Source organism: Lissotriton vulgaris, chromosome 12 (genome assembly GCF_964263255.1).
Source record: "Lissotriton vulgaris chromosome 12, aLisVul1.2, whole genome shotgun sequence".
Classification (NCBI taxonomy): domain Eukaryota; kingdom Metazoa; phylum Chordata; class Amphibia; order Caudata; family Salamandridae; genus Lissotriton; species Lissotriton vulgaris.
The window spans coordinates 529,901,313-529,913,618 of NC_141700.1; the positions used below are offsets into that span (position 1 = coordinate 529,901,313).

At 46.7% G+C, this 12,306-nt stretch overlaps 1 protein-coding gene across 1 annotated transcript in view; it reads right to left on the reverse strand.

Moving 5' to 3' along the window:
- PEAR1 (platelet endothelial aggregation receptor 1) overlaps positions 1-7,521 on the reverse strand; it is a 404,365-nt gene extending 396,844 nt beyond the window's left edge. Inside the window, exon 1 of the mRNA XM_086945319.1 lies at positions 7,179-7,521. The gene's annotated coding sequence lies outside the window, so the exon portion shown is untranslated. The remainder of the gene's footprint in view (positions 1-7,178) is intronic.
- Between the last annotated feature and the right edge of the window lie 4,785 nt (positions 7,522-12,306).

Consider the following 12,306-nt stretch of genomic DNA (forward strand, 5'->3'; position numbering starts at 1 on the left):
AAACAATACTCTGCCTATAACGTTTGGAATATGCTATATGTCATCTGATCAGTGGACCACTCTTGCTAGACCATAAAACAGTATTTTTCACACCACCCAAAGTGTATTAAATTAAATATTGCTTTATTTTATTTTTTGTCTTTTCATCAAATGTACCCATCTCATAAATTCATATCACTTCTAAAAGAGATTAGAAACACCACATCCCATTACAATCCTTCCACTCACTACATGCATACAATTCATACTCAAACATTTTGACATACACCACAAAATGCATACATAACATTTCTGTCAAAAAGCATAATATGCACCAAGTCCCCGCACAGAGTGTAACAATAATGATCTTCCAACAAGAACTTTTCTAACAGGTCATCGATTTTTTTAAAGCTAATTAAGTCATAGAAATTCATAGAGGGAACAGTTTCACAGCGCCGACGCGTGTTTCGGTGGAACACCCCTTCTGTGGGTAATACCTACTTCAGGGCGCATATCGAGTAGATTTCGTGAAGCGTCAGAGCAGAGGAGACTGTATAGGACTCTGAGCACAGCTAAATGTTTCACCATCTTTCCTGAGAGCGGCTGAAGCTGAAACATGCCAGAGATCCATTGTGCCCCCCTGCAGTGTGACATGGCCTACCACTCATGGCTTCTCTTCTTTCTAGAGGTGGAGCCAGCATTGATTTGCATATGTCTGTTGTCCCACCGATTAGATTAAAACAGTGGAATGAAATGCAATTAAGACGAATTTTGAATGGGTAAAAAGCATTGGTTAAAGCCTTAAAAATTGCAATTTTTCGTTTTCTTGTACACTATGTTCTGTTTCTTTAGCCAGCTGTCTTTGTGAAATGTGTGTCAGTTGTGTTTCCAGGAAAATGCCCAGTTTCAATTCAGCAGAAGGACAAGATTACCGCAGCCCCACTGCGACACAAAGCACAACCCTTCGCATTACAGTGGATTGCTGTGCTGCCAATCTGTGATCTTTTTGTTGCCATTGGGTGCTGTCCTTTCTGTTCAAAGGGAGTGGCTGGGCATCTAATCAATGGGGTCCTTTATAAATTAATATGTGAAAACGTTCTTCAAGATTTCGTGTTACCAAGAGAATAGTAGCGTGGCAGCCAACCAATGCAATCCTGTCAATAGCACTGACACACACATTCTTGGTGGAAAAGTAAATGTACATGAATTTATATAGCGCAAATCACCACTGGTTTCTAAGCGCTTGCTTAGGGAACCCGCCCTGGTATTCCCCAGTGAGATAACACCGCAGGGTATCCGCAAGGTGAAAGCCAGGCATCCCGCCGCGAGGGGCTGTTGTGGAGATTAAGCAAGCTATTGCCCAGAGTCGCAGAGTGTGAACCCATGAATCGAGTAGGCACCTGAGCGAGAATTGTCGAGTCCATGGACATTTTAGGACTCAAGACCCTGCCGAGCCGGGAATTGAACCCTGGTCCCGGCCTGACCTCCGCTTCCAGGTCTGCCTCCTCTAACCAGTGAGCCACACTTCTCCACAATGGCAAGTGTCCATTCACACATTGTCTTATTGACTCTACTTTCAAGACGCAAGAATAGAGGTTCTCACTTAAGGGAGGGGAGAACAATTTAAACACCTCAACCAGGATTCCGTAAATGAAGCACAAGTCAATTTATTATTGCATATTTGTTGTTGGCGATGGATTAGAGAGGCTGGGGGAGGGGCTTAAACTTCCTAATCAGGCTTAGGTATCCGACCAGGAACTGGAGCAAAATTACTGGTCAAGGCAGGGATTGGAAGATAATGACCAGAGACGTAATGAACATAACCCAGCTCTGTTCCTGATTGGGCCACTGCAGCCCCAAGCCTACCGGGATCCTACTTGCGGCCAGTGTCTTTCTTCTCACGTTGTGTCCAGTAAAGATCACATTCTGTATTTGAGGCTCCCTGTGACAGTGGTAGAGGTGCAACCCACTATCCTTAACTCAAAAAATAACAAAAATGGAAACTTTAATGTTGGGATGGGCAAAAGCCTAACAGAACACTTGTCCCCCTCTTTCGGAATGGGTTTAGAGACCTCTGTAATATGGACTACCTCCTAGCTTCATGTCCTCTGGTCACCACGTTTCCAGGCCTGGGATGTTCTGCTGAAAATCATTATCATCAGGTATGCTAGTCCCAATGACTTGATGGGAAAAGTCCACAAACACAACTTCCAGAACGCGTTCCACTTCAAATGAATAGCCGTGTTCGGGACAAGCTCCCTGTTGATACTGAGTGAGGTGACGGCCTTCCTGTGAAGAGACAGTCCGTCCACACAGCTTCGTTGTTCTGTCATGGCACACCTATTTCATGTGTGAAATTGTATGATTTTAGGAATTTTTGCTTCTTATCAGTTACAGTTTGGGAAAGATGCCAGAAAAGCTCATTAAAATCTGAAAATATTTTCAGATGAATTTCAGGCACTGTGTTGTGAGATATGGGCATTGTATGACTTGCAGGTGTTGTATTGCGAGATACAGGCATTGTATGACTTGCAGGTATTGTATTGTGAGATACAGGCACTGTATGACTTGCAGGTATTGTATTGTGGGATACAGGCACTGCATGACTTGCAGGTATTGTATTGTGGGATACAAGCACTGCATGGCTTGCAGGTATTGTATTGTGAGATACAGGCACTGCATGACTTGCAGGTATTGTATTGTGGGATACAGGCACTGCATGACTTGCAGGTATTGTATTGTGAGATACAGGCACTGCATGACTTGCAGGTATTGTATTGTGGGATACAGGCACTGCATGACTTGCAGGTATTGTATTGTGGGATACAGGCACTGCATGACTTGCAGGTATTGTATTGTGGGATACAGGCACTGCATGGCTTGCAGGTATTGGATTGCGGGATACAGGCATTGTATGACTTGCAGGTATTGTATTGTGAGATACAGGCACTGCATGACTTGCAGGTATTGTATTGCGGGATACAGGCACTGCATGACTTGCAGGTATTGTATTGTGGGATACAGGCACTGCATGACTTGCAGGTATTGTATTGTGGGATACAGGCACTGCATGGCTTGCAGGTATTGTATTGTGGGATACAGGCATTGTATGACTTGCAGGTATTGTATTGTGAGATACAGGCACTGCATGACTTGCAGGTGTTGTATTGTGGGATACAGGCACTGCATGACTTGCAGGTATTGTATTGTGGGATACAGGCACTGCATGGCTTGCAGGCATTGTATTGCGGGATACAGGCATTGTATGACTTGCAGGTATTGTATTGTGAGATACAGGCACTGCATGACTTGCAGGTGTTGTATTGTGGGATACAGGCACTGCATGACTTGCAGGTATTGTATTGTGGGATACAGGCACTGCATGGCTTGCAGGTATTGTATTGCGGGATACAGGCATTGTATGACTTGCATGTATTGTATTGTGAGATACAGGCACTGCATGACTTGCAGGTGTTGTATTGTGGGATACAGGCACTGCATGACTTGCAGGTATTGTATTGTGGGATACAGGCACTGCATGACTTGCAGGTATTGAATTGCGAGATACAGGCATTGTATGACTTGCAGGTATTGTATTGTGAGATACAGGCACTGCATGACTTGCAGGTATTGTATTGCGAGATACAGGCACTGCATGACTTGCAGGTATTGTATTGTGGGATACAGGCACTACATGACTTGCAGGTATTGTATTGTGAGATACAGGCACTGCATGGCTTGCAGGTATTGTATTGCGGGATACAGGCATTGTATGACTTGCAGGTATTGTATTGTGAGATACAGGCACTGCATGACTTGCAGGTTTTGTATTGTGGGATACAGGCACTGCATGACTTGCAGGTATTGTATTGTGGGATACAGGCATTGTATGACTTGCAGGTATTGTATTGTGAGATACAGGCACTGCATGACTTGCAGGTTTTGTATTGTGGGATACAGGCACTGCATGACTTGCAGGTATTGTATTGCGGGATACAGGCATTGTATGACTTGCAGGTATTGTATTGTGAGATACAGGCACTGCATGACTTGCAGGTTTTTTATTGTGGGATACAGGCACTGCATGACTTGCAGGTATTGTATTGCGGGATACAGGTACTGCATGACTTGCAGGTTTTGTATTGTGGGATACAGGCACTGCATGACTTGCAGGTATTGTAGTGCGGGATACAGGCATTGTATGACTTGCAGGTATTGTATTGTGAGATACAGGCACTGCATGACTTGCAGGTATTGTATTGCGGGATACAGGCACTGCATGACTTGCAGGTTTTGTATTGTGGGATACAGGCACTGCATGACTTGCAGGTATTGTATTGTACATACCCTCTGAATAAATAATAATTGTTTCATGTAGAGCTCTTCTAACCAAAGCACTTCATGTGGCGAATTCCTTTATAAATGTATTTTTATCCGGCCAAAATAGGTAGTTTTTTTTTAACCCTGGCGATCCCAAATTTACCCTACCGCACATGCATACAACCTGCAGATTACAGAGATATTTCAGCATTGTTCGGTTAACCCACTGAGCTGCTTTATCACTCCCACAAATACATTCAAATGAACCAGCCATGAAGTTCATGTACGCATCATACCCTCTCCAACATAGCTCTGCAGAGGGGATGCACATCATTGAACAGCAGAGACAAGACCCCTAGTGTAAACAGTCCTAGAATCACTCTACAGGCAGAAACTTCCAAGGAAAAGGACCACTGTATCTACAAGTTCAATTCAAGCAATGTAATCAAATGCGAACACTGCTACAGGTTTACACCGCGGATCACCTCCCCCCCGGGCTCTGTCCCAACAATTTAAACTCCCAACAGGGGGTTCAATGAAACAAAATCCATTCATCTCAGCACAAAGGACACTTTCACATTTTCACCAACTGATGTCATATGCTTAGGTTTTGCAAAAAAAAATACAGAATGATTTCAAGGTGGCCATTTCTAGACCAATAAGTAGCCATGCTCTTCAGTGCTGGCACTAAGCCTGTTTCTAAGCTCACCAGTTCAGAAGGAAACCAGATCAAAGCCAAGACGGAATCACCATATTCCCAAAAAGTGGTGAACACGGGGTGCCAACATCTGATCTCAGGTCTATTGAGCTTATAATGGACAACCCAGCCAGTGGCACTACAAGGCCATTCCATCGATAGAGAGCTCACCACACAAATACACCAAACATGACAATGTAATGTAACATAACTAGATGGTGTCTCCTCTATTGCCATAATGCAATACGTGTTAGATTTGGACTTTATCTCAGTGCTTGCAATTTAATTTATAACATGAACTATGACAAAAGTGATGCCTTGTCCAATTATATGATGCCCAGTCTGTATTTATCCCACAATGCTTAAAACTGTCAATAAATGTGTCCAATTGGCCAGATAAAGTATAAGGCATCAAGAGGTTGGTAATTTGCACAAGATCGCAATGTATTTAAAAGGGTCAGCAACGACTATAGCCAGAAACACTAAAAAACTACACTTTATACAGCCCCTGCACTTTCTACATTTACAGATTTACAGCACTTGCCACTTGTTCCACCAACGGATGCATACTTATGAGATTTCAACAACACGAGTGTGCTTCTAGCACGGTCAGGCCAGGATGCAATCAAAAACAAGTGTCAGTGCTATGCATGGTGCAGAGCAGTGCTGGACACTGTCAAGGCTAGCTGGCCACTTTTCAATTCTTGTTTGTTTTTCTGGTCTTAAGTAACACTCATGAGGTGAAACTTTTGACCAAACATCATTAATGTCTCGTTGATGGACTGGGTATTCAGTTTGCCGGTCGCATGAAAAACCCAGACAGACTTATTTAAATGTAAATCAAACAGGGTGGAAATAACAGTCGCTTATTTGTCATCAAAATGAATTGCTTTATTAATCCTTCAAATGTGTAATGGACTACATAAACTTTTTCAAAATCAAAAGTGCGCTCAAAGTACAGAAAAATCACAGACATTTCCCAGCTCTTGTTAAGGTCTGATGCCTTAAAGCTTTTAGTACATCCAAGCTAGACTTTAACATTTTACATTCATACAGTAGTGTATTGTTCTGCGAAGGTGTTTCTTAATGGAAATATGTGCCCCCTAGAAGCCTGTAGGGAGACAGAGTAAACCAAAACTGCATACAGTTTAAAAAACGTAACTGGAATCCACGGAATAAAAGAGGCACACATTTTATTAAATGAAGGGGGCTTTCTGCGGGGCACAGGGTTGCCTGTTTTACACTACTTTACTCTGTTTTACACTACTTTACTCTGAGAGCTCGAATGGACAGTATTTTATAAAATTGGGTCCCGTTTTTCAGTGCAGGAGAAAAACATCACTTTTTTGGTGAATGCGATTTTGAGCAGGATCTTGTAAAAATAAAATAAAAAATAAAAATAAAAAAATAATATATATATATATATATATAGTTTCTTTATTAATAAACCTGAGCATTTTACGAGTATTGGGACTTCTCTGTGTCATTTTGTGTTAACATGTCAATTCACTTTGGAATATATTAGCCCAGAATGTGCCATCTAAAATTGCATAATTTGCATTTGTCGTCACATAATTTAATCAACACTGATGTATACTCCCCCCCCCCCCCCATCACCTGTCAAATAATTGCAATATCCCTAATACAACTAAAGGCTCTAGACTCCACAGTTAACACTTTCACCACCAATTCACATTTCATACCTGCAGCTGAGAGAGTGGAATGCACTAATCGAGTTAGCCCTTAAACAGGACTGAACAAATAGTATTCAATCGTTAGAAATAAAAAAAAGATAACTCGATTGAAAGAACTGCTGAATTTAAGACAATACTGAGAACTTTCACTAATGGCTTGCTTAGTAAATGTGTTAATGCTTGGAGCCAATCAGCAAACGTGGTAGATTGCAGCAGACCTAAGGTGCCCTGGTGATAAAGTGTGAAAACACAGCTGCTAGTACCTACATCAGTGGTACTTTCTTAATCCTCCTCGTGATGATAAAAGGGCTAGACGGTCCACCGACATTCTCAAGGTAGAACCCATGACCTGCAGTTCACACGCAGATTAAGGGCAGGCGCATTGACCCACTGAGCTGGCTTAACTGCTAGCAGAAACGATTTCGTCCTGAACAATTGCGATAACTCCCTTCCAGAAACTTGCGCTCATTTCTGAGAGTGGAACTTACTTGGCGCTCCACAGGGCTCCGGGGATGCTTCTGAGGTCGGGCAGGACTCCTCTGGAGGGCGAGGGGCTCAGTGGAAGAGGCTTCACTTCCTCAGTGTGTCAGAGGGCTGTACTCCGCAATCACTCACACCCCTTCTTCTCCATCCCTGGTCCCCTCTTGGGCAGTTCCTCTCTGGGTCCTACGACGCGGTGCTGCTCGATGCCACTCTGGGCGCTGGCACGGGGCGGCCTGGGCGCTGGCACAGGGCGGCGACTGTGAGGTGTCGGAGGTCTGAAGCCGGGTCTTCGGCTGCGCAGCAGGGAGAGAGCTCAGCCGCGTCTTCTGAGGGTGGGGCAGTACTGGCAGCGCGAGCTGGCCTGTGCTCGGTGTTTGTGTGCGATGTGATCCCGCGGGGGGCGGGGAGGGGGCAGGAAAAGCGCTGAAACTCGCAGTCTGCAGGAAGTTTTGACAAGGAAATTACCCAGAGGATGCTCGAAGCAGAGAGCGAGGGAATAACATGTTGCTTGGCGCGGAGACTGGAAATGAGGCGTGGAGAAGAGAGTGCAGGGGTGTGCGCGAGGCGGCAGATCTAACAAGGCGCATCTGCAACAGATAGCGGGCGCAAGGGGGGGGGGGGGGGGGGGCTGGTCTGACGGGCACCGTGAAAATGTATCACCTCCAAAGAACACAGAGTAGGCGAAATCAGGGAACTTTACCGAACTTTTTGTAATTGCAATTATATAGCGCTTACTACTTTCAATGTGGCGTTGAAGCGCTTTAAACTGGGCAGAACGCTGCTCTGCAAATCAGTTAGTAGTTAATTCATTGCTGTTACTGATCGTTTTTGCGATTAGTTTCTTTTGCTCAAGTAAACCACTCCGTGAATGCACTGCAGTTTCTTTGTAGCAGGTCAAATTATTAGTCGATGTAACCAATCGGCGGATGAGGTGGTTTAGCACAGGTAGTTGGTAGGGTTAATAGTGGAGCAAGGGTAGATTAGGTGTTGTAAGGTTGCAGGGATATATGGCTTTTTAAATAGGAGAGGTTGTGATCTTGTAAATGAGTAGGGGGCAAATTACTGAAAATACATCAATAGAGCTTAAGACAAACATGTAAGTGCCCCAGGAAAGGGCCACCCAGAGAGAAAAGGCACTCAAAGACTGAGAACGGAAGACAAGGGTCATTTGAAGGAAAAATGAGTGGCGACAATCATACATGTTAATTAACATTTTAATTTATACACATTTTAACTAAAGTCAGATTTTATGAATAAAGAGGACACATTTTGAGGCAGCATGCAGTTTGAGCACGAAGACTCTAGATCAGGAGTCTTCAAAGGGCGGCTTGGGTGCTACCAGTAGCTCACCCGTTGCCAATGGGTAGCTCTTGGACAGTGACCCACAGGGCGGGCTTTAGCACTGGTGGCGCCCAGTGCGATATTTATTTTTGGCGGCCCCACACCCCATGACTACCTCTGCGGATTCCCTACTACCTCCGGCATGAGAGCCCCTCATCTATCTAATCACAAGTTAGCACCTTGAGACCCTCACGGGTGAGTAGTGCGCTTTACAAATGATATGATTGATTGATTGCTAAACACAGTGCGTCCCCCAGGAGGCCAGCGCCCCCTCCACAGGCCAGCGCCCAGTGCGACCACACTGGTCACACTGCCCTAAAGCCGTCCCTGGAGACCCATGCCTTGTGCACAACTCTGATTATCTGGCGGTTAGTGGTGCTGACTTCTACATCGCGCAGGATTCAGAACCCCTGAGTTGCAAAAGCTATAAGTATGAGCATCAAAACCAATTACAAAGTCCCAAGCTCAGTACTCACACAATATTACTAACAGCATGAAACCTCCAGTTTAACTGAATGTCCTGCCTCTTGGAATGGCCTCCAGAGCTGCTGTTCACACTGTGCGTAAGAAGCGACCTATGAGGGACAGCAGAGTAGCTCAAGTGTGGGACTGCAGGCGTTGAAGTGGAAGTGTGTCAAGTAGAAGAAAATAATCTAATGATCTAATGAGCATGGCTGATGGGTAACTACAGCAGCAGTTACAATGTTTGTTAGTAGTTCTGGGTGACTTTCATTGATCAATCAATCAATCAAGAGTATTTGTAAAGCGCGCTACTCACCCGCTAGGGTCTCAAGGCACTGGGGGGGAAACCAGGTCTTGAGTTGCTTCCTGAAGGAGAGATGGTCCTGGGTGAGTCGTAGGTGGGTGGGGAGGGTGTTCCAGGTCTTGGCTGCCAGGTAAGCATGAGCGGATTTTGCGGATTGGCAATCCGCGAATTTGCGGATTTGCAAACTCGCAATCCGCAAAATCCGCGAATTCCCGCGAATTTGCGGATTTTTTTTTTTTTTTGTGTTCGCCCGTGTTTCTGCCAGTTCGCGAGGGTTTTTACAATTTCGCAATTTGCGAACTTACCTGTCGGGTCGCAAGTTTTGCGAACTTGTTGTTTCTACGTGTCCAACCTGTTTGGGACACTCTTCTTCATCACTGCCACTCTCTGTCACCACTGCCACTCTCTGACTACTCATGCCACCCTCTGGCCCACCCATGCCACCCTCTGTTTCATCACCACACCCTCTGGTTGTCCAGTGTACATTATTTTTGGCAAAGCAAAGCACACCTTCCCTGCCTCAAGTGACCTGAATTAATTTGGGGCTGATTAATGTGTCACAGAATATTTTTTTAGCTGGCACCTGCTTCCTTAGTGCGCCCTGATTAGTGATCTTTTGCACTTGCTAAGTGCTTTCATTGTTGCAAAATTAGTTACAACACCTGCCCTGCCCCAACTGACAATAATGAATTAGGGGCTGATTAATGGATTTTAACTTCCAGCCTGGCTCCTGCTTGTCTCCCTTAGCTGTAATTCAGGACCTTTGTGGCATATGTGTAACTATTCTGAGGTTCAGAGCAGGGTCACATAATAGTTGCAACTGGCAACTGAACTCTGGAGGGGCCCCTCAGGAAGCACTACAGGAAATGGCTACTAATGATGAGCCTGAACTTTTGAACCTGGTAAGTAGTTACTTTCAGTTTTGCTAAAATCGTATTTCTGCAATTTCGCACTTATTCGCGGGGCGCGAACTCACGCGAACAGTGCGAGCAGTGCGAGCAAAATCCGCTGCTCGCGGATTTGCGGATTTTTCAGGAAATTCGCAAATCTCGCGGATTGCGGATTTCCCGAAAATCCGCAAAATCCGCGAGCGGAACGGATTTTCCGCCCATGCCTACTGCCAGGTAGGTGAAGGATCTTCCTCCGGTGGTGGTTCTGCGGATCCGTGGGACGGTGGCGAGGGCCAGGCTGGCGGAGCGGAGCTGGCGGGTTGGCGTGTAGAACATGAGGCGGTTGTTGAGGTATTCGGGGCCCAAGTCGTGGAGAGCCTTGTGTGCGTGGGTGAGGAGTCTGAACGTGATCCTTTTGCTGACGGGGAGCCAGTGCAGGTCCCTCAGGTGGGCAGAGATGTGGCTGTGTCGGGGGATGTCCAAGACGAGTCGTGCTGAGGCGTTCTGGATGCGCTGGAGTCTTTTCTGTAGTTTGGCGGTGGTTCCAGCGTAGAGGGCATTCCCGTAGTCCAGACGGCTGGTGACGAGGGCCTGGGTGACCGTTTTCCTGGTTGCAGTGGGGATTCAGCGGAAGATCTTACGGAGCATGCGGAGAGTGTTGAAGCAAGAGGAGGTAACAGCATTAACTTGCTTGGCCATCGAGAGGGAGGAGTCAAGAATGAAGCCCAGGTTGCGTGCGTGGTCCGTGGGCTTGGGTGGGGGGCCCAGAGCAGGGGGCCACCAGGAGTCGTCCCAGGCGGAGATGGATGGGCCGAGGATGAGGACTTTCGTCTTGTCTGAGTTCAGTTTCAGGCGGCTGAGCTTCATCCAGTCTGCAATATCTTTCATTCCGTCCTGGAAGCTGGCTCTGGCGGAAGTGGGGTTATTGGTGAGGGAGAGGATCAGTTGGGTATCGTCAGCGTAGGAGATGATGTTGAGGTTGTGCTTGGTGCGATGGCTGCAAGGGGGCTCATGTAGACGTTGAAGAGGGTGGGGTTGAGCGAGGAGCCTTGAGGTACACCGCAGATGATCTTGGTGGCTTCTGCGAGGAAGGGCGGGAGACGGACTTTTTGGGTTCTGTCGGAGAGGAAGGAGGTGATCCATTCCAGGGCCTTTCCTTGGATCCCAGCGTGGCGGAGGCCGGTTGTCAGGGTGTGGTGGCAGACCATGTTGAACGCAGCCGAAAGGTTAAGCGGGATGAGGGCGGCGGTTTCTCCGTTGTCCAGCAGGCTCCGGATGTTGACGGTGGCCGCGATGAGGGCGGTCTCGGTGCTGTGGTTCACTCGGAATCCGAACTGCGATGGTTCGAGGGAGCCGTTCGTCTCCAGGAAGGCTGTCAGCTGTTTGTTGATGGTTTTCTCGATGACGTTTGCAGGGAAGGGGAGGAGCGAGATGGGGTGGAAGTTCTTGAGGTCTGAGGGGTCTGCGGTGGGTTTCTTCAGGAGGGCGCTGATCTGTGCGTACTTCCAGCTCTCCGGGAAGGTGGCGGATATGAAGGAGTTGTTGATGATGTCCCGAAGTTTGGGTGCGATGATGAAGTCGGCTTTGTTGAAGATGTGGTGTGGGCAGGGATCGGCTGGGGAGCCCGAGTGGATGGTGTTCATCGTGTGAGTGGTATCTTACGTGCTGACCTGAGTCCAGGCGCACATGGTGGTGGTGGGGGGTGTAGGTTCGGTGGTGGGGTAAGTGTTCTGAGCGCCGAAGCTGTTGTGTATGTCGACAATCTTACGGTGAAAAAAGGTGGCCAGAGAGTTGCAGAGGTCTTGAGAAGGCGTGATGTCGTTGTTTCTGGCGTTGGGGTTGGAGAGCTCTTTCACGACGTTGAAGAGTTCCTTGCTGTTGTGGGTGTTGTTGTCCAGTCGTTCTCTGAAGGATGACCTTTTGGTGGTGCGGATCAGCTGGTGGTGTTTGCGGGTGATCAAAAGTAGCCCTCAGTATAGATGAGGTTGGAGACTTCGCCTTTAGACAGACGCAACAAAAGCAACATTATTTTGCAGCTGAACATAGTGCCATATTCAGTACTTTTGATAGGCACTAGAATCTGGCGAATGGTCTGTGGGATGCTAGGCTGCTGCTAGGCCACTGCTTGAGCAAGGA